Raw genomic sequence first — 20,996 nt, 5'->3', positions numbered from 1 at the left:
GGAAGATTGCTGGTAGTATTGTCTTCAGAGTTGTTAAACACCTCAGCGCACTGAAGGAAGCCATCTGACTGTGTGAGGGGCAAGATCGTTGATGTCTGCAGGCAGAGTAGGAGCTCTCCTGTCTGACTGGTCCACCAATAGCAGAGAAGAGACCCTTGAGACACAGCCCCTCCTCATTTGCATAATGAGCAGAAATGCATACAAAAATTAAGACAGGCAGAAATAAATACCAGGGTGAAAATAAATAAGGTAAATAATACAAAGGAAGAATAAACAGACAAAAAATATTAAACACACACATAAATAAATACATTAAAAAAAATTAGTAATAAATAAAGTTGAATAAACAAATAAGGTAATTTAAAAAGGTGAATAAGTAAAGGCACTAATTAAAATATAGACATTTATGTCTCCTTGTATAATTTAATTACTACCTACATTTATTTATACTTTATTTTTGTGTATTTAATTGGATGCTTATTATTTATTGAGCATTTATTTATTCTGTATTTATTTCTGACTGTGTCAGGATCGGTCCTCCATAGCGGGGTGGGAGAGTTATCAAGCACGTAAAGTTTGGTTCAGATGTGAGCATGTACACTGAAGTTACAACAACTTCCTGTGTCATGGCGAAGACTTGATCTCTGACGCCACGCCACGGACACACCATTGACGAAAACTCGCAAATAGCACAACTTTTCATCTTCAATGCCTTTAGAAGGCACAGCCAAATTTGAAGTCGGTCGGACTAAATCCCTAGGAGGAGTTCGTTAAAGTACGAAGTGTGTAAATCATCCAAAATTTGACGTAAAATTCAAAATGGCCGACTTCCTGTTGATTTTAGGGCAGCTCCAAGAGGCTTTTTTGTGCGTCTGGACAAGATACACGTACCACAGAAAATTCGTGCACGTAGGTAAAACGTGCGGCGGGGGCTGCTTCGTTAAAAGTCACTTCCTGTTGCCAGCAGGTGGCGCTATGACTGTCTGTGAATGTCAGCATGTACATGTGTTCAGGGCGGGACTCTCATCCTACATGTACAGTTTGGTCCAGATGTGAGCATGTACACTGAAGTTACGACAACTTCCGTGTCATGGCGAAGAGCTGATCTTTGACGCCACGCCACGGACACGCCCATTGACGAAAACTTGCAAATAGCACAACTTTCATCTTCAATGCCTTTAGAAGGCACAGCACAAATTTGAGGTCGGTCGGACTAAATCCCTAGGAGGAGTTCGTTAAAGTACGAAGTGTGTAAATCATCCAAAATTTGACGTAAAATTCAAAATGGCCGACTTCCTGTTGATTTTAGGGCTATCGCTCCAAGAGGCTTTTTTGTGCGTCTGGACAAGATACACGTACCACAGAAATTCGTGCACGTAGGTAAAACGTGCGGCGGGGGCTGCTTCGTTAAAAGTCACTTCCTGTTGCCAGCAGGTGGCGCTATGACTGTGGGTGAATATCAGCATGTACATGTGTTCAGGGCGGGACTCTCATCCTACATGTACAGTTTGGTCCAGATGTGAGCATGTACACTGAAGTTACGACAACTTCCGTGTCATGGCGAAGAGTGATCTTTGACGCCACGCCACGGACACGCCCATTGACGAAAACTTGCAAATAGCACAACTTTTCATCTTCAATGCCTTTAGAAGGCACAGCACAAATTTGAGGTCGGTCGGACTAAATCCCTAGGAGGAGTTCGTTAAAGTACGAAGTGTGTAAATCATCCAAAATTTGACGTAAAATTCAAAATGGCCGACTTCCTGTTGGGTTTAGGCTATGGCTCCAAGAGACTTTTTTGTGCGTCTGGACAAGATACACGTACCACAGAAAATTCGTGCACGTAGGTGAAACGTGCGGCGGGGGCTGCTTCGTTAAAGGTCACTTTCTGTTGCCAGCAGGTGGCGCTATGACTGTGGGTGAATGTCGGCATGTACATGTGTTCAGGGCGGGACTCTCATCCTACATGTACAGTTTGGTCCAGATGTGAGCATGTACACTGAAGTTACAACAACTTCCTGTTTCATGCGAATCATCGACGCCACGGACACGCCCATTGACGAAAACTCGCAAATAGCACAACTTTTCATCGTCAATGCCTTTAGAAGGCACAGCAGAAATTTGACGTCGATCCGACTAAATCCCTAGGAGGAGTTCGTTAAAGTACGAAGTGTGTAAATCATCCAAAAATGGCCATAAAATTCAAAATGGCCGACTTCCTGTTGACTTTAGGCTATGGGTTCTTGAGGCTTTTTTGTGCGTCTTGATACGATACATGTCCCCAGAAAATTTCGTACATGTAGGTTGAACGTGAACGAGGGGCTAATTTTTCCAATTTTCTAGGTGGCGCTAGCGAGTCATTTTGCCACGCCCATGTGCGAAACTTGTAGAATACGAAATTTTTCACCGGTTCTGACATGTTTGCAAATTTTGGTGAGTTTTCGAGTATGTTTAGGCCATGTCATTTGGGCCTACTTTGCAGAAAAAAAAAAAAAAAAAAAATTAAAGCTGCAAGCAGCGTTGGGCGGGCCCTCGCACTTGTAAGCGCGTCCGCGTGTGAGCCGGCCGAGTTGCATATTCTGGAGCTCTGCCGGTGCGGCTGTGAATTTGCTACGCGGTTTGACGCCGCATGAAGGTGTTATATGTCACTTCCTGTGTCCCCTATGTGGAGCTACATAGCACTTGCCGCTATGAATATAAATCGGTATTGACGTGTAGATGTCTGCGGGTGGGAGAGTTATCAAGCACGTAAAGTTTGTTTCAGATGTGAGCATGTACACTGAACAATAATGTACCCAAACAATAAAATAAATTCCTTTTATATTTCCCTGCCTTGTTGTTTATGTGTACATACAGAGGAAGAATGTGAGAACAGCACACATTTCATCGTTACTGTGTGTTAGAGCATGGGAGAACAGTGGATACTTTTAATACAGCCCACACCCCTAATACTGTGTAACTATAACAAGTAGAGAACAGAAGAAAAAGATGTTCTTTCTTTACAACTGTCTGCATAGCTTATTCATATTGTGTAATGAATGAAAATAAATAGGCCTACTAGGCTCCTCTCTACTTTGACATTTAAGATTAGCTGTTTGATCCACCTTCATACACATGTGACATTACTGTACAACTTGAGAAAGGTGAGTTGTTTTCTGCTCCAGCCTGCCTAAAAGAAAAGCGTTTTTGGGATTAAATGGACTTTATTAGCTGCTGCAGTGCAGGATGAACTCAGAACAGACCCATTTCTCACCTTATTATTCTAAATCATGCAACGAAGAAGAAGAAATGCATAATAAATCCTGGGACAAAATCTGTCCACAGCATGTAGTCTGATGAACAAGACTTGTGTTATAGCTGACTTGGGCAGTGAAATGTTTAATTTTTTTAATTCATGTGGTCATAGTTGTCCACAACTCAAATCAGAATATAAGAAGAAATGTTTTATACCACCTCAAGAAGGCTTCCTATCAGAAAGGTAGGAAGGTATTTCAAATGTACAACTGCAGTACTTAAATCTAAGTAAAGTAATTTCCCTGACATTACTTGTTACGCATGTAACAGGTTTTATACTTCCTGTGAGTATAATCCAATCAATCTTATTTTCATACTGTATATCCGTTGTGTAATTTGATAAATTGTGTTGTATGTGGTGCTCGCACGGGTACTACTGACACTTCATTGCCCTCTTCAGAGAAGACTCTGACTGCAACATGCGTCTTTGTAAAGAGAGAAACGGACAGAAAAAGTCTCTAACTCTGCCTGTCAGCTCGCTCTGCTCCGTTAAAACTGAATTTACCATACAGAATTGAATACGAGTGCACTCCAGATTTAGCTGCAGCCAGCTGACCGTGTGCTTCTCCCTATACCGCAGTTCTGTGTCCATGCATGCAGCAAACTGAAAGCACTGTCTGTCGGAGCGTCTACGTGAAAAGAGAAGGAAGACATTGCTGGTAGTATTGTCTTCAGAGTTGTTAAACACCTCAGCGCACTGAAGGAAGCCATCTGACTGTGTGAGGGGCAAGATCGTTGATGTCTGCAGGCAGAGTAGGAGCTCTCCTGTCTGACTGGTCCACCAATAGCAGAGAAGATGACCCCTTGAGACACAGCCCCTCCTCATTTGCATAATGAGGCAGAAATGCATACAAAAATTTAAAAAGACAGGCAGAAATAAATACCATGGGTGAAAATAAATAAGGTAAATAAATACAAAGGAAGAATAAAACAGACAAAAATATTAAAACACACACATAAATAAATACATTAAAAAAATTAGTAATAAATAAAGTTGAATAAACAAATAAGGTAATTATAACAAAGGTGAATAAGTAAAGGCACTAATTAAAATATATACATTTATGTCTCCTTGTATAATTTAATTACTACCTACATTTATTTATTTACTTTATTTTTTTGTGTATTTAATTGGATGCTTATTTATTTATTGAGCATTTATTTATTTCTGTATTTATTTCTGACTGTGTCAGGATCGGTCCTCCATACGGGGTGGGAGAGTTATCAAGCACGTAAAGTTTGGTTCAGATGTGAGCATGTACACTGAAGTTACAACAACTTCCTGTGTCATGGCGAAGACTTGATCTCTGACGCCACGCCACGGACACACCCATTGACGAAAACTCGCAAATAGCACAACTTTTCATCTTCAATGCCTTTAGAAGGCACAGCACAAATTTGAAGTCGGTCGGACTAAATCCCTAGGAGGAGTTCGTTAAAGTACGAAGTGTGTAAATCATCCAAAATTTGACGTAAAATTCAAAATGGCCGACTTCCTGTTGTTTAGGCTATCGCTCCAAGAGCTTTTTTGTGCGTCTGGACAAGATACACGTACCACAGAAAATTCGTGCACGTAGGTAAACGTGCGGCGGGGGCTGCTTCGTTAAAAGTCACTTCCTGTTGCCAGCAGGTGGCGCTATGACTGTGGGTGAATGTCAGCATGTACATGTGTTCAGGGCGGGACTCTCATCCTACATGTACAGTTTGGTCCAGATGTGAGCATGTACACTGAAGTTACGACAACTTCCGTGTCATGGCGAAGAGCTGATCTTTGACGCCACGCCACGGACACGCCCATTGACGAAAACTTGCAAATAGCACAACTTTTCATCTTCAATGCCTTTAGAAGGCACAGCACAAATTTGAGGTCGGTCGGACTAAATCCCTAGGAGGAGTTCGTTAAAGTACGAAGTGTGTAAATCATCCAAAATTTGACGTAAAATTCAAAATGGCCGACTTCCTGTTGGGTTTAGGCTATGGCTCCAAGAGACTTTTTTGTGCGTCTGGACAAGATACACGTACCACAGAAAATTCGTGCACGTAGGTGAAACGTGCGGCGGGGGCTGCTTCGTTAAAGGTCACTTTCTGTTGCCAGCAGGTGGCGCTATGACTGTGGGTGAATGTCGGCATGTACATGTGTTCAGGGCGGGACTCTCATCCTACATGTACAGTTTGGTCCAGATGTGAGCATGTACACTGAAGTTACAACAACTTCCTGTTTCATTGCGAATCATCGACGCCACGGACACGCCCATTGACGAAAACGCGCAAATAGCACAACTTTTCATCGTCAATGCCTTTAGAAGGCACAGCAGAAATTTGACGTCGATCCGACTAAATCCCTAGGAGGAGTTCGTTAAAGTACGAAGTGTGTAAATCATCCAAAAATGGCCATAAAATTCAAAATGGCCGACTTCCTGTTGACTTTAGGCTATGGGTTCTTGAGGCTTTTTTGTGCGTCTTGATACGATACATGTCCCCAGAAAATTTCGTACATGTAGGTTGAACGTGAACGAGGGGCTAATCATTTCCAATTTTCTAGGTGGCGCTAGCGAGTCATTTTGCCACGCCCATGTGCGAAACTTGTAGAATACGAAATTTTTCACCGGTTCTGACATGTTTGCAAATTTTGGTGAGTTTTCGAGTATGTTTAGGCCATGTCATTTGGGCCTACTTTGCAGAAAAAAAAAAAAAAAAAAAAAAATAATCCGAGCAATTCAATAGGGACCTCGCACGGTCGTGCTCGGGCCTAATTAAAGCTGCAAGCAGCGTTGGGCGGGCCCTCGCACTTGTAAGCGCGTCCGCGCGTGAGCCGGCCGAGTTGCACATTCTGGAGCTCTGCCGGTGCGGCTGTGAATTTCCTACGCGGTTCCGACGCCGCATGAAGGTGCTATATGTCACTTCCTGTGTCCCCTATGTGGAGCTACATAGCACTTGCCGCTATGAATATAAATCGGTATTGACGTGTAGATGTCTGCGGGGTGGGAGAGTTATCAAGCACGTAAAGTTTGTTTCAGATGTGACATGTACACTGAACAATAATGTACCCAAACAATAAAATAAATTCCTTTTATATTTCCCTGCCTTGTTGTTTATGTGTACATACAGAGGAAGAATGTGAGAACAGCACACATTTCATCGTTACTGTGTGTTAGAGCATGGGAGAACAGTGGATACTTTTAATACAGCCCACACCCCTAATACTGTGTAACTATAACAAGTAGAGAACAGAAGAAAAAGATGTTCTTTCTTTACAACTGTCTGCATAGCTTATTCATATTGTGTAATGAATGAAAATAAATAGGCCTACTAGGCTCCTCTCTACTTTGACATTTAAGATTAGCTGTTTGATCCACCTTCATACACATGTGACATTACTGTACAACTTGAGAAAGGTGAGTTGTTTTCTGCTCCAGCCTGCCTAAAAGAAAAGCGTTTTTGGGATTAAATGGACTTTATTAGCTGCTGCAGTGCAGGATGAACTCAGAATAGACCCATTTCTCACCTTATTATTCTAAATCATGCAACGAAGAAGAAGAAATGCATAATAAATCCTGGGACAAAATCTGTGTCAAATACTGTACAGCATGTAGTCTGATGAACAAGACTTGTGTTATAGCTGACTTGGGCAGTGAAATTTAATTTTTTTAATTCATGTGGTCATAGTTGTCCACAACTCAAATCAGAATATAAGAAGAAATGTTTTATACCACCTCAAGAAGGCTTCCTATCAGAAAGGTAGGAAGGTATTTCAAATGTACAACTGCAGTACTTAAATCTAAGTAAAGTAATTTCCCTGACATTTTTGTGTTACTTTACTTTTAATAGACCCATGTAAGAGGTTTTATACTTCCTGTGAGTATAATCCAATCAATCTTATTTTCATACTGTATATCCGTTGTGTAATTTGATAAATTGTGTTGTATGTCGTGCTCGCATCTCAGAGAAGACTCTGACTGCAACATGCGTCTTTGTAAAGAGAGAAACGGACAGAAAAAGTCTCTAACTCTGCCTGTCAGCTCGCTCTGCTCCGTTAAAACTGAATTTACCATACAGAATTGAATACGAGTGCACTCCAGATTTAGCTGCAGCCAGCTGACCGTGTGCTTCTCCCTATACCGCAGTTCTGTGTCCATGCATGCAGCAAACTGAAAGCACTGTCTGTCGGTGCTTCTACGTGAAAAGAGAAGGAAGACATTGCTGGTAGTATTGTCTTCAGAGTTGTTAAACACCTCAGCGCACTGAAGGAAGCCATCTGACTGTGTGAGGGGCAAGATCGTTGATGTCTGCAGGCAGAGTAGGAGCTCTCCTGTCTGACTGGTCCACCAATAGCAGAGAAGATGACCCCTTGAGACACAGCCCCTCCTCATTTGCATAATGAGGCAGAAATGCATACAAAAATTTAAGACAGGCAGAAATAAATACCATGGGTGAAAATAAATAAGGTAAATAAATACAAAGGAAGAATAAAACAGACAAAAATATTAAAACACACACATAAATAAATACATTAAAAAAATTAGTAATAAATAAAGTTGAATAAACAAATAAGGTAATTATAACAAAGGTGAATAAGTAAAGGCACTAATTAAAATATATACATTTATGTCTCCTTGTATAATTTAATTACTACCTACATTTATTTATTTACTTAATTTTTTTGTGTATTTAATTGGATGCTTATTTATTTATTGAGCATTTATTTATTTCTGTATTTATTTCTGACTGTGTCAGGATCGGTCCTCCATAGCGGGGTGGGAGAGTTATCAAGCACGTAAAGTTTGGTTCAGATGTGAGCATGTACACTGAAGTTACAACAACTTCCTGTGTCATGGCGAAGACTTGATCTCTGACGCCACGCCACGGACACACCCATTGACGAAAACTCGCAAATAGCACAACTTTTCATCTTCAATGCCTTTAGAAGGCACAGCACAAATTTGAAGTCGGTCGGACTAAATCCCTAGGAGGAGTTCGTTAAAGTACGAAGTGTGTAAATCATCCAAAATTTGACGTAAAATTCAAAATGGCCGACTTCCTGTTGATTTTAGGGCATCGCTCCAAGAGGCTTTTTTGTGCGTCTGGACAAGATACACGTACCACAGAAAATTCGTGCACGTAGGTAAACGTGCGGCGGGGGCTGCTTCGTTAAAAGTCACTTCCTGTTGCCAGCAGGTGGCGCTATGACTGTCTGTGAATGTCAGCATGTACATGTGTTCAGGGCGGGACTCTCATCCTACATGTACAGTTTGGTCCAGATGTGAGCATGTACACTGAAGTTACGACAACTTCCGTGTCATGGCGAAGAGTTGATCTTTGACGCCACGCCACGGACACGCCCATTGACGAAAACTTGCAAATAGCACAACTTTTCATCTTCAATGCCTTTAGAAGGCACAGCACAAATTTGAGGTCGGTCGGACTAAATCCCTAGGAGGAGTTCGTTAAAGTACGAAGTGTGTAAATCATCCAAAATTTGACGTAAAATTCAAAATGGCCGACTTCCTGTTGTTTAGGGCATCGCTCCAAGAGGCTTTTTTGTGCGTCTGGACAAGATACACGTACCACAGAAAATTCGTGCACGTAGGTGAAACGTGCGGCGGGGGCTGCTTCGTTAAAGTCACTTCTGTTGCCAGCAGGTGGCGCTATGACTGTGGGTGAATGTCGGCATGTACATGTGTTCAGGGCGGGACTCTCATCCTAGATGTACAGTTTGGTCCAGATGTGAGCATGTACACTGAAGTTACAACAACTTCCTGTTCATGCGAATCATCGACGCCACGGACACGCCCATTGACGAAAACTCGCAAATAGCACAACTTTTCATCGTCAATGCCTTTAGAAGGCACAGCAGAAATTTGACGTCGATCCGACTAAATCCCTAGGAGGAGTTCGTTAAAGTACGAAGTGTGTAAATCATCCAAAAATGGCCATAAAATTCAAAATGGCCGACTTCCTGTTGACTTTAGGCTATGGGTTCTTGAGGCTTTTTTGTGCGTCTTGATACGATACATGTCCCCAGAAAATTTCGTACATGTAGGTTGAACGTGAACGAGGGGCTAATCTTTTCCAATTTTCTAGGTGGCGCTAGCGAGTCATTTTGCCACGCCCATGTGCGAAACTTGTAGAATACGAAATTTTTCACCGGTTCTGACATGTTTGCAAATTTTGGTGAGTTTTCGAGTATGTTTAGGCCATGTCATTTGGGCCTACTTTGCAGAAAAAAAAAAAAAAATAATTAAAGCTGCAAGCAGCGTTGGGCGGGCCCTCGCACTTGTAAGCGCGTCCGCGTGTGAGCCGGCCGAGTTGCATATTCTGGAGCTCTGCCGGTGCGGCTGTGAATTTCCTACGCGGTTGACGCCGCATGAAGGTGTTATATGTCACTTCCTGTGTCCCCTATGTGGAGCTACATAGCACTTGCCGCTATGAATATAAATCGGTATTGACGTGTAGATGTCTGCGGGGTGGGAGAGTTATCAAGCACGTAAAGTTTGTTTCAGATGTGAGCATGTACACTGAACAATAATGTACCCAAACAATAAAATAAATTCCTTTTATATTTCCCTGCCTTGTTGTTTATGTGTACATACAGAGGAAGAATGTGAGAACAGCACACATTTCATCGTTACTGTGTGTTAGAGCATGGGAGAACAGTGGATACTTTTAATACAGCCCACACCCCTAATACTGTGTAACTATAACAAGTAGAGAACAGAAGAAAAAGATGTTCTTTCTTTACAACTGTCTGCATAGCTTATTCATATTGTGTAATGAATGAAAATAAATAGGCCTACTAGGCTCCTCTCTACTTTGACATTTAAGATTAGCTGTTTGATCCACCTTCATACACATGTGACATTACTGTACAACTTGAGAAAGGTGAGTTGTTTTCTGCTCCAGCCTGCCTAAAAGAAAAGCGTTTTTGGGATTAAATGGACTTTATTAGCTGCTGCAGTGCAGGATGAACTCAGAATAGACCCATTTCTCACCTTATTATTCTAAATCATGCAACGAAGAAGAAGAAATGCATAATAAATCCTGGGACAAAATCTGTCCACAGCATGTAGTCTGATGAACAAGACTTGTGTTATAGCTGACTTGGGCAGTGAAATGTTTAATTTTTTTAATTCATGTGGTCATAGTTGTCCACAACTCAAATCAGAATATAAGAAGAAATGTTTTATACCACCTCAAGAAGGCTTCCTATCAGAAAGGTAGGAAGGTATTTCAAATGTACAACTGCAGTACTTAAATCTAAGTAAAGTAATTTCCCTGACATTACTGTGTTACGCATGTAACAGGTTTTATACTTCCTGTGAGTATAATCCAATCAATCTTATTTTCATACTGTATATCCGTTGTGTAATTTGATAAATTGTGTTGTATGTCTGCTCGCATCTCAGAGAAGACTCTGACTGCAACATGCGTCTTTGTAAAGAGAGAAACGGACAGAAAAAGTCTCTAACTCTGCCTGTCAGCTCGCTCTGCTCCGTTAAAACTGAATTTACCATACAGAATTGAATACGAGTGCACTCCAGATTTAGCTGCAGCCAGCTGACCGTGTGCTTCTCCCTATACCGCAGTTCTGTGTCCATGCATGCAGCAAACTGAAAGCACTGTCTGTCGGAGCGTCTACGTGAAAAGAGAAGGAAGACATTGCTGGTAGTATTGTCTTCAGAGTTGTTAAACACCTCAGCGCACTGAAGGAAGCCATCTGACTGTGTGAGGGGCAAGATCGTTGATGTCTGCAGGCAGAGTAGGAGCTCTCCTGTCTGACTGGTCCACCAATAGCAGAGAAGATGACCCCTTGAGACACAGCCCCTCCTCATTTGCATAATGAGGCAGAAATGCATACAAAAATTTAAAAAGACAGGCAGAAATAAATACCATGGGTGAAAATAAATAAGGTAAATAAATACAAAGGAAGAATAAAACAGACAAAAATATTAAAACACACACATAAATAAATACATTAAAAAAATTAGTAATAAATAAAGTTGAATAAACAAATAAGGTAATTATAACAAAGGTGAATAAGTAAAGGCACTAATTAAAATATATACATTTATGTCTCCTTGTATAATTTAATTACTACCTACATTTATTTATTTACTTTATTTTTTTGTGTATTTAATTGGATGCTTATTTATTTATTGAGCATTTATTTATTTCTGTATTTATTTCTGACTGTGTCAGGATCGGTCCTCCATAACGGGGTGGGAGAGTTATCAAGCACGTAAAGTTTGGTTCAGATGTGAGCATGTACACTGAAGTTACAACAACTTCCTGTGTCATGGCGAAGACTTGATCTCTGACGCCACGCCACGGACACACCCATTGACGAAAACTCGCAAATAGCACAACTTTTCATCTTCAATGCCTTTAGAAGGCACAGCACAAATTTGAAGTCGGTCGGACTAAATCCCTAGGAGGAGTTCGTTAAAGTACGAAGTGTGTAAATCATCCAAAATTTGACGTAAAATTCAAAATGGCCGACTTCCTGTTGATTTTAGGGCATCGCTCCAAGAGGCTTTTTTGTGCGTCTGGACAAGATACACGTACCACAGAAAATTCGTGCACGTAGGTAAAACGTGCGGCGGGGGCTGCTTCGTTAAAAGTCACTTCCTGTTGCCAGCAGGTGGCGCTATGACTGTCTGTGAATGTCAGCATGTACATGTGTTCAGGGCGGGACTCTCATCCTACATGTACAGTTTGGTCCAGATGTGAGCATGTACACTGAAGTTACGACAACTTCCGTGTCATGGCGAAGAGTTGATCTTTGACGCCACGCCACGGACACGCCCATTGACGAAAACTTGCAAATAGCACAACTTTTCATCTTCAATGCCTTTAGAAGGCACAGCACAAATTTGAGGTCGGTCGGACTAAATCCCTAGGAGGAGTTCGTTAAAGTACGAAGTGTGTAAATCATCCAAAATTTGACGTAAAATTCAAAATGGCCGACTTCCTGTTGGTTTAGGCTATGGCTCCAAGAGACTTTTTTGTGCGTCTGGACAAGATACACGTACCACAGAAAATTCGTGCACGTAGGTAAAACGTGCGGCGGGGGCTGCTTCGTTAAAAGTCACTTCCTGTTGCCAGCAGGTGGCGCTATGACTGTGGGTGAATGTCAGCATGTACATGTGTTCAGGGCGGGACTCTCATCCTACATGTACAGTTTGGTCCAGATGTGAGCATGTACACTGAAGTTACGACAACTTCCGTGTCATGGCGAAGAGCTGATCTTTGACGCCACGCCACGGACACGCCCATTGACGAAAACTTGCAAATAGCACAACTTTTCATCTTCAATGCCTTTAGAAGGCACAGCACAAATTTGAGGTCGGTCGGACTAAATCCCTAGGAGGAGTTCGTTAAAGTACGAAGTGTGTAAATCATCCAAAATTTGACGTAAAATTCAAAATGGCCGACTTCCTGTTGGGTTTAGGCTATGGCTCCAAGAGACTTTTTTGTGCGTCTGGACAAGATACACGTACCACAGAAAATTCGTGCACGTAGGTGAAACGTGCGGCGGGGGCTGCTTCGTTAAAGGTCACTTTCTGTTGCCAGCAGGTGGCGCTATGACTGTGGGTGAATGTCGGCATGTACATGTGTTCAGGGCGGGACTCTCATCCTACATGTACAGTTTGGTCCAGATGTGAGCATGTACACTGAAGTTACAACAACTTCCTGTTTCATTGCGAATCATCGACGCCACGGACACGCCCATTGACGAAAACGCGCAAATAGCACAACTTTTCATCGTCAATGCCTTTAGAAGGCACAGCAGAAATTTGACGTCGATCCGACTAAATCCCTAGGAGGAGTTCGTTAAAGTACGAAGTGTGTAAATCATCCAAAAATGGCCATAAAATTCAAAATGGCCGACTTCCTGTTGACTTTAGGCTATGGGTTCTTGAGGCTTTTTTGTGCGTCTTGATACGATACATGTCCCCAGAAAATTTCGTACATGTAGGTTGAACGTGAACGAGGGGCTAATCATTTCCAATTTTCTAGGTGGCGCTAGCGAGTCATTTTGCCACGCCCATGTGCGAAACTTGTAGAATACGAAATTTTTCACCGGTTCTGACATGTTTGCAAATTTTGGTGAGTTTTCGAGTATGTTTAGGCCATGTCATTTGGGCCTACTTTGCAGAAAAAAAAAAAAAAAAAAAAAAATAATCCGAGCAATTCAATAGGGACCTCGCACGGTCGTGCTCGGGCCCTAATTAAAGCTGCAAGCAGCGTTGGGCGGGCCCTCGCACTTGTAAGCGCGTCCGCGCGTGAGCCGGCCGAGTTGCACATTCTGGAGCTCTGCCGGTGCGGCTGTGAATTTCCTACGCGGTTCCGACGCCGCATGAAGGTGCTATATGTCACTTCCTGTGTCCCCTATGTGGAGCTACATAGCACTTGCCGCTATGAATATAAATCGGTATTGACGTGTAGATGTCTGCGGGGTGGGAGAGTTATCAAGCACGTAAAGTTTGTTTCAGATGTGACATGTACACTGAACAATAATGTACCCAAACAATAAAATAAATTCCTTTTATATTTCCCTGCCTTGTTGTTTATGTGTACATACAGAGGAAGAATGTGAGAACAGCACACATTTCATCGTTACTGTGTGTTAGAGCATGGGAGAACAGTGGATACTTTTAATACAGCCCACACCCCTAATACTGTGTAACTATAACAAGTAGAGAACAGAAGAAAAAGATGTTCTTTCTTTACAACTGTCTGCATAGCTTATTCATATTGTGTAATGAATGAAAATAAATAGGCCTACTAGGCTCCTCTCTACTTTGACATTTAAGATTAGCTTGTTTGATCCACCTTCATACACATGTGACATTACTGTACAACTTGAGAAAGGTGAGTTGTTTTCTGCTCCAGCCTGCCTAAAAGAAAAGCGTTTTTGGGATTAAATGGACTTTATTAGCTGCTGCAGTGCAGGATGAACTCAGAATAGACCCATTTCTCACCTTATTATTCTAAATCATGCAACGAAGAAGAAGAAATGCATAATAAATCCTGGGACAAAATCTGTCCACAAATACTGTACAGCATGTAGTCTGATGAACAAGACTTGTGTTATAGCTGACTTGGGCAGTGAAATGTTTAATTTTTTAATTCATGTGGTCATAGTTGTCCACAACTCAAATCAGAATATAAGAAGAAATGTTTTATACCACCTCAAGAAGGCTTCCTATCAGAAAGGTAGGAAGGTATTTCAAATGTACAACTGCAGTACTTAAATCTAAGTAAAGTAATTTCCCTGACATTTTTGTGTTACTTTACTTTTAATAGACCCATGTAAGAGGTTTTATACTTCCTGTGAGTATAATCCAATCAATCTTATTTTCATACTGTATATCCGTTGTGTAATTTGATAAATTGTGTTGTATGTCGTGCTCGCATCTCAGAGAAGACTCTGACTGCAACATGCGTCTTTGTAAAGAGAGAAACGGACAGAAAAAGTCTCTAACTCTGCCTGTCAGCTCGCTCTGCTCCGTTAAAACTGAATTTACCATACAGAATTGAATACGAGTGCACTCCAGATTTAGCTGCAGCCAGCTGACCGTGTGCTTCTCCCTATACCGCAGTTCTGTGTCCATGCATGCAGCAAACTGAAAGCACTGTCTGTCGGAGCGTCTACGTGAAAAGAGAAGGAAGACATTGCTGGTAGTATTGTCTTCAGAGTTGTTAAACACCTCAGCGCACTGAAGGAAGCCATCTGACTGTGTGAGGGGCAAGATCGTTGATGTCTGCAGGCAGAGTAGGAGCTCTCCTGTCTGACTGGTCCACCAATAGCAGAGAAGATGACCCCTTGAGACACAGCCCCTCCTCATTTGCATAATGAGGCAGAAATGCATACAAAAATTTAAAAAGACAGGCAGAAATAAATACCATGGGTGAAAATAAATAAGGTAAATAAATACAAAGGAAGAATAAAACAGACAAAAATATTAAAACACACACATAAATAAATACATTAAAAAAATTAGTAATAAATAAAGTTGAATAAACAAATAAGGTAATTATAACAAAGGTGAATAAGTAAAGGCACTAATTAAAATATAACATTTATGTCTCCTTGTATAATTTAATTACTACCTACATTTATTTATTTACTTATTTTTTTGTGTATTTAATTGGATGCTTATTTATTTATTGAGCATTTATTTATTTCTGTATTTATTTCTGACTGTGTCAGGATCGGTCCTCCATAACGGGGTGGGAGAGTTATCAAGCACGTAAAGTTTGGTTCAGATGTGAGCATGTACACTGAAGTTACAACAACTTCCTGTGTCATGGCGAAGACTTGATCTCTGACGCCACGCCACGGACACACCCATTGACGAAAACTCGCAAATAGCACAACTTTTCATCTTCAATGCCTTTAGAAGGCACAGCACAAATTTGAAGTCGGTCGGACTAAATCCCTAGGAGGAGTTCGTTAAAGTACGAAGTGTGTAAATCATCCAAAATTTGACGTAAAATTCAAAATGGCCGACTTCCTGTTGATTTTAGGGCATCGCTCCAAGAGGCTTTTTTGTGCGTCTGGACAAGATACACGTACCACAGAAAATTCGTGCACGTAGGTGAAACGTGCGGCGGGGGCTGCTTCGTTAAAAGTCACTTCCTGTTGCCAGCAGGTGGCGCTATGACTGTGGGTGAATGTCAGCATGTACATGTGTTCAGGGCGGGACTCTCATCCTACATGTACAGTTTGGTCCAGATGTGAGCATGTACACTGAAGTTACGACAACTTCCGTGTCATGGCGAAGAGCTGATCTTTGACGCCACGCCACGGACACGCCCATTGACGAAAACTTGCAAATAGCACAACTTTTCATCTTCAATGCCTTTAGAAGGCACAGCACAAATTTGAGGTCGGTCGGACTAAATCCCTAGGAGGAGTTCGTTAAAGTACGAAGTGTGTAAATCATCCAAAATTTGACGTAAAATTCAAAATGGCCGACTTCCTGTTGATTTTAGGCTATGGCTCCAAGAGGCTTTTTTGTGCGTCTGGACAAGATACACGTACCACAGAAAATTCGTGCACGTAGGTGAAACGTGCGGCGGGGGCTGCTTCGTTAAAGGTCACTTTCTGTTGCCAGCAGGTGGCGCTATGACTGTGGGTGAATGTCGGCATGTACATGTGTTCAGGGCGGGACTCTCATCCTACATGTACAGTTTGGTCCAGATGTGAGCATGTACACTGAAGTTACAACAACTTCCTGTTTCATTGCGAATCATCGACGCCACGGACACGCCCATTGACGAAAACTCGCAAATAGCACAACTTTTCATCTTCAATGCCTTTAGAAGGCACAGCAGAAATTTGACGTCGATCCGACTAAATCCCTAGGAGGAGTTCGTTAAAGTACGAAGTATGTAAATCATCCAAAAATGGCCATAAAATTCAAAATGGCCGACTTCCTGTTGACTTTAGGCTATGGGTTCTTGAGGCTTTTTTGTGCGTCTTGATACGATACATGTCCCCAGAAAATTTCGTACATGTAGGTTGAACGTGAACGAGGGGCTAATCATTTCCAATTTTCTAGGTGGCGCTAGCGAGTCATTTTGCCACGCCCATGTGCGAAACTTGTAGAATACGAAATTTTTCACCGGTTCTGACATGTTTGCAAATTTTGGTGAGTTTTTCGAGTATGTTTAGGCCATGTCATTTGGGCCTACTTTGCAGAAAAAAAAAAATATATATATATAATCCGAGCAATTTCAATAGGGACCTCGCACGGTCGTGCTCGGGCCCTAATAATCCGAGCAAATTCAATAGGGACCTCACACGGTCGTGCTCGGGCCCTAATAAATAAAAAAAAAAATAATAATCCGAGCAAATTTAATAGGGACCTCGCACGGTCGTGCTCGGGCCCTAATTAAAGCTGCAAGCAGCGTTGGGCGGGCCCTCGCACTTGTAAGCGCGTCCGCGCGTGAGCCGGCCGAGTTGCATATTCTGGAGCTCTGCCGGTGCGGCTGTGAATTTGCTACGCGGTTCCGACGCCGCATGAAGGTGTTATATGTCACTTCCTGTGTCCCCTATGTGGAGCTACATAGCACTTGCCGCTATGAATATAAATTGGTATTGACGTGTAGATGTCTGCGGGGTGGGAGAGTTATCAAGCACGTAAAGTTTGTTTCAGATGTGAGCATGTACACTGAACAATAATGTACCCAAACAATAAAATAAATTCCTTTTATATTTCCCTGCCTTGTTGTTTATGTGTACATACAGAGGAAGAATGTGAGAACAGCACACATTTCATCGTTACTGTGTGTTAGAGCATGGGAGAACAGTGGATACTTTTAATACAGCCCACACCCCTAATACTGTGTAACTATAACAAGTAGAGAACAGAAGAAAAGATGTTCTTTCTTTACAACTGTCTGCATAGCTTATTCATATTGTGTAATGAATGAAAATAAATAGGCCTACTAGGCTCCTCTCTACTTTGACATTTAAGATTAGCTGGTTTGATCCACCTTCATACACATGTGACATTACTGTACAACTTGAGAAAGGTGAGTTGTTTTCTGCTCCAGCCTGCCTAAAAGAAAAGCGTTTTTGGGATTAAATGGACTTTATTAGCTCCTGCAGTGCAGGATGAACTCAGAATAGACCCATTTCTCACCTTATTATTCTAAATCATGCAACAAAGAAGAAGAAATGCATAATTAAAGCTGCAAGCAGCGTTGGGCGGGCCCTCGCACTTGTAGCGCGTCCGGGCGTGAGCCGGCCGAGTTGCATATTCTGGAGCTCTGCCGGTGCGGCTGTGAATTTCCTACGCGGTTCCGACGCCGCATGAAGGTGTTATATGTCACTTCCTGTGTCCCCTATGTGGAGCTACATAGCACTTGCCGCTATGAATATAAATCGGTATTGGCGTGTAGATGTCTGCGGGGTGGGAGAGTTATCAAGCACGTAAAGTTTGTTTCAGATGTGAGCATGTACACTGAACAATAATGTACCCAAACAATAAAATAAATTCCTTTTATATTTCCCTGCCTTGTTGTTTATGTGTACATACAGAGGAAGAATGTGAGAACAGCACAGATTTCATCGTTACTGTGTGTTAGAGCATGGGAGAACAGTGGATACTTTTAATACAGCCCACACCCCTAATACTGTGTAACTATAACAAGTAGAGAACAGAAGAAAAAGATGTTCTTTCTTTACAACTGTCTGCATAGCTTATTCATATTGTGTAATGAATGAAAATCAATAGGCCTACTAGGCTCCTCTCCACTTTGACATTTAAGATTAGCTTGTTTGATCCAAAAAAAAAAAAAAAAAATAGCAAATTCAATAGGGACCTCACACGGTCGTGCTCGGGCCCTAAAAAAAAAAGTCTTCAGTCTTAATTTAAAAGAACTGACTGTTTCAGCCGACCTGCAGTTATCTGGGAGTTTTTTCCAAATATGCGGAGCATAACAACTGAATGCTGCTTCTCCTTGTTTAGTTTTGACTCTGGGGACAGAAAGCAGACCTTCCCCAGACGACCTGAGAGTTCTGGATGGTTCGTAATGAAGCAGAAGATCGGAAATGTATTTTGGCCCTAAACCATTTAGTGCTTTATAAACTAACAGCAGGATTTTGAAATCAATTCTTTGACATACAGGAAGCCAATGTAAAGACCTCAGAACTGGAGTGATGTGATCCACCTTTTTGGTCTTAGTGAGGACTTCAGAAGTTCTGAATCAGCTGCAGCTGTCTGATGGATTTCTTAGGGAGCCTTGTAAGGACACTGTTACAGTAGTCAAGTCGACTGAAGATAAATGCATGGATAAGCTTTTCCAGGTCCTGCTGAGACATAAGTCCTTTAATCCTTGATATATTCTTCAGGTGATAGTAGGCTGACTTTGTAATTGTGTTAATATGGCTCCTCAAATTCAGGTCCGAGTCTATGACTACACCAAGATTTCTGGCTTGATTTGTGGTTCTTATTACAGATTGAAGTTGAGCACTGACTTTCAATCGTTCCTCCCTGGCTCCAAAAACAATAACTTCAGTTTTATCCTTGTTTAATTGAAGAAAATTCTGGCACATCCAATCGTTGACCTGCTCAATACAGTTACTCAGCGCCTGTATGGGATCATAGTCCCCTGGTGAAATGGTTATGTAAATCTGTGTATCATCTGCATAATTATGGTAACATATTTTGTTGTTTTTCATAATCAGAGCCAGTGGAAGCATGTAAATGTTAAACAAAAGAGGTCCCAGAATGGAGCCTTGGTGAACTCCACTCCTCATTTTTGTCAGCTCAGATGTGTGATTACCTATAGACACAAAGTAGTCCCTGTCCTTTAAGTAGGATTCAAACCAGTTTAGTACTGTGCCAGAAAGTCCAACCCAGTTTTCAAGTCTGTCTAGTAATATGTTGTGGTCGACCGTGTCGAATGCAGCACTGAGATCCAATAATACTAAGACTGAAATTCTGCCACTGTCAGTGTTTAAATAGATGTCATTGAAGACCTTAACAAGAGCTGTCTCAGTGCTGTGGTGTGGTCGAAAACCTGACTGGAAGACATCAAAACAGTTATTTAGTGCCAAGAAAGCACCATTGCTCATTAGTGAACTGTCTAGATTGCTCTTTTTTAAGAATGGCTTAATGACTGCAGTTTTCAGGGCCTGTGGGAAAAAACCTGAGAGGAGAGACATGTTGACAATTTGTAGTAAATCTGAGGCCATGCATTTACACACATTTTTGAAAAAACCTGTTGGCAGAATACCAAGGCAGCATGAGGAGGATTTCAGATGTTGTATTATGTCCTCCAGATTTTTATGGTTAATAGAATCAAATTGTCTCATGCTATATGAATTGTTTTTAAGTGGACACAGGGACTAGACATATCCTGTTACTGACATGGAGGCACTGATTGCTTGTCTAATTGTTTAAATTTTGTCTGTGAAGAAGGAAGCAAATTCCTTGCAGGCCCTGGTGGATAGAAGTTCAGAGGCTACAGACACAGGAGGGTTGGTTAGCCTGTCGACAGTAGCAAACAGGGCACGTGCATTATTAGTGTTTTTGGTGATGATGTCAGAGAAGAAGTACCGTCTTGCATTTCTCAGCTCTAAATTATAAATGCGAAGTCTTTCTTTATAGATGTCATAATGAACCTGGAGATTTGTTTTCCGCCACCTGCGTTCAGCTTTTCGACACTCTCTTTTTTGAGTTCTAACCAGCGTGGCATTTCTCCATGGAGATCTTCTCTTACCAGAGACCACCTTCACCTTGGCTGGTGCAATGGCATCAATAACATTTGTAATTTTAGAACTGAAATTATCTACAAGCTCATTGACTGAGACCCGTGAGAGGGCGGGTGTTGAGGAGAAAGCCTCAATAAACACGTGTTTTCAGAGATATGCCGTTTTGTGATCACCTCTGTTTTAACATTTGTGTGCACGCAGATAGCACTCTCAAAGAAAACACAGGAATGATCAGAGAGAGCAACGTCAGTCACCACAACCTTGGAAATGTCCAGACCCTTGTAGATGACCAAAGTGTGCCCCTTATTGTGCGTGGGCCTCGTCACATGTTGAGTCAGTCCATAATTATCAAGAACACAAAATAGTTCTTTAGTCCCTCTTTCCTGGGGGTTGTCAACATGGATGTTAAAATCACCAACAATAACCACACAGGCACACTGGGCCCCGGTTTGTCCTGGGAAGAGTCATGAGT

This window comes from Micropterus salmoides, unplaced genomic scaffold (assembly GCF_014851395.1).
Source record: "Micropterus salmoides isolate LMB-PRFRI ecotype aquatic unplaced genomic scaffold, ASM1485139v1 Ms_hic_scaffold_1, whole genome shotgun sequence".
Classification (NCBI taxonomy): Eukaryota; Metazoa; Chordata; class Actinopteri; order Centrarchiformes; family Centrarchidae; genus Micropterus; species Micropterus salmoides.
This window is presented reverse-complemented; position numbering follows the sequence as displayed.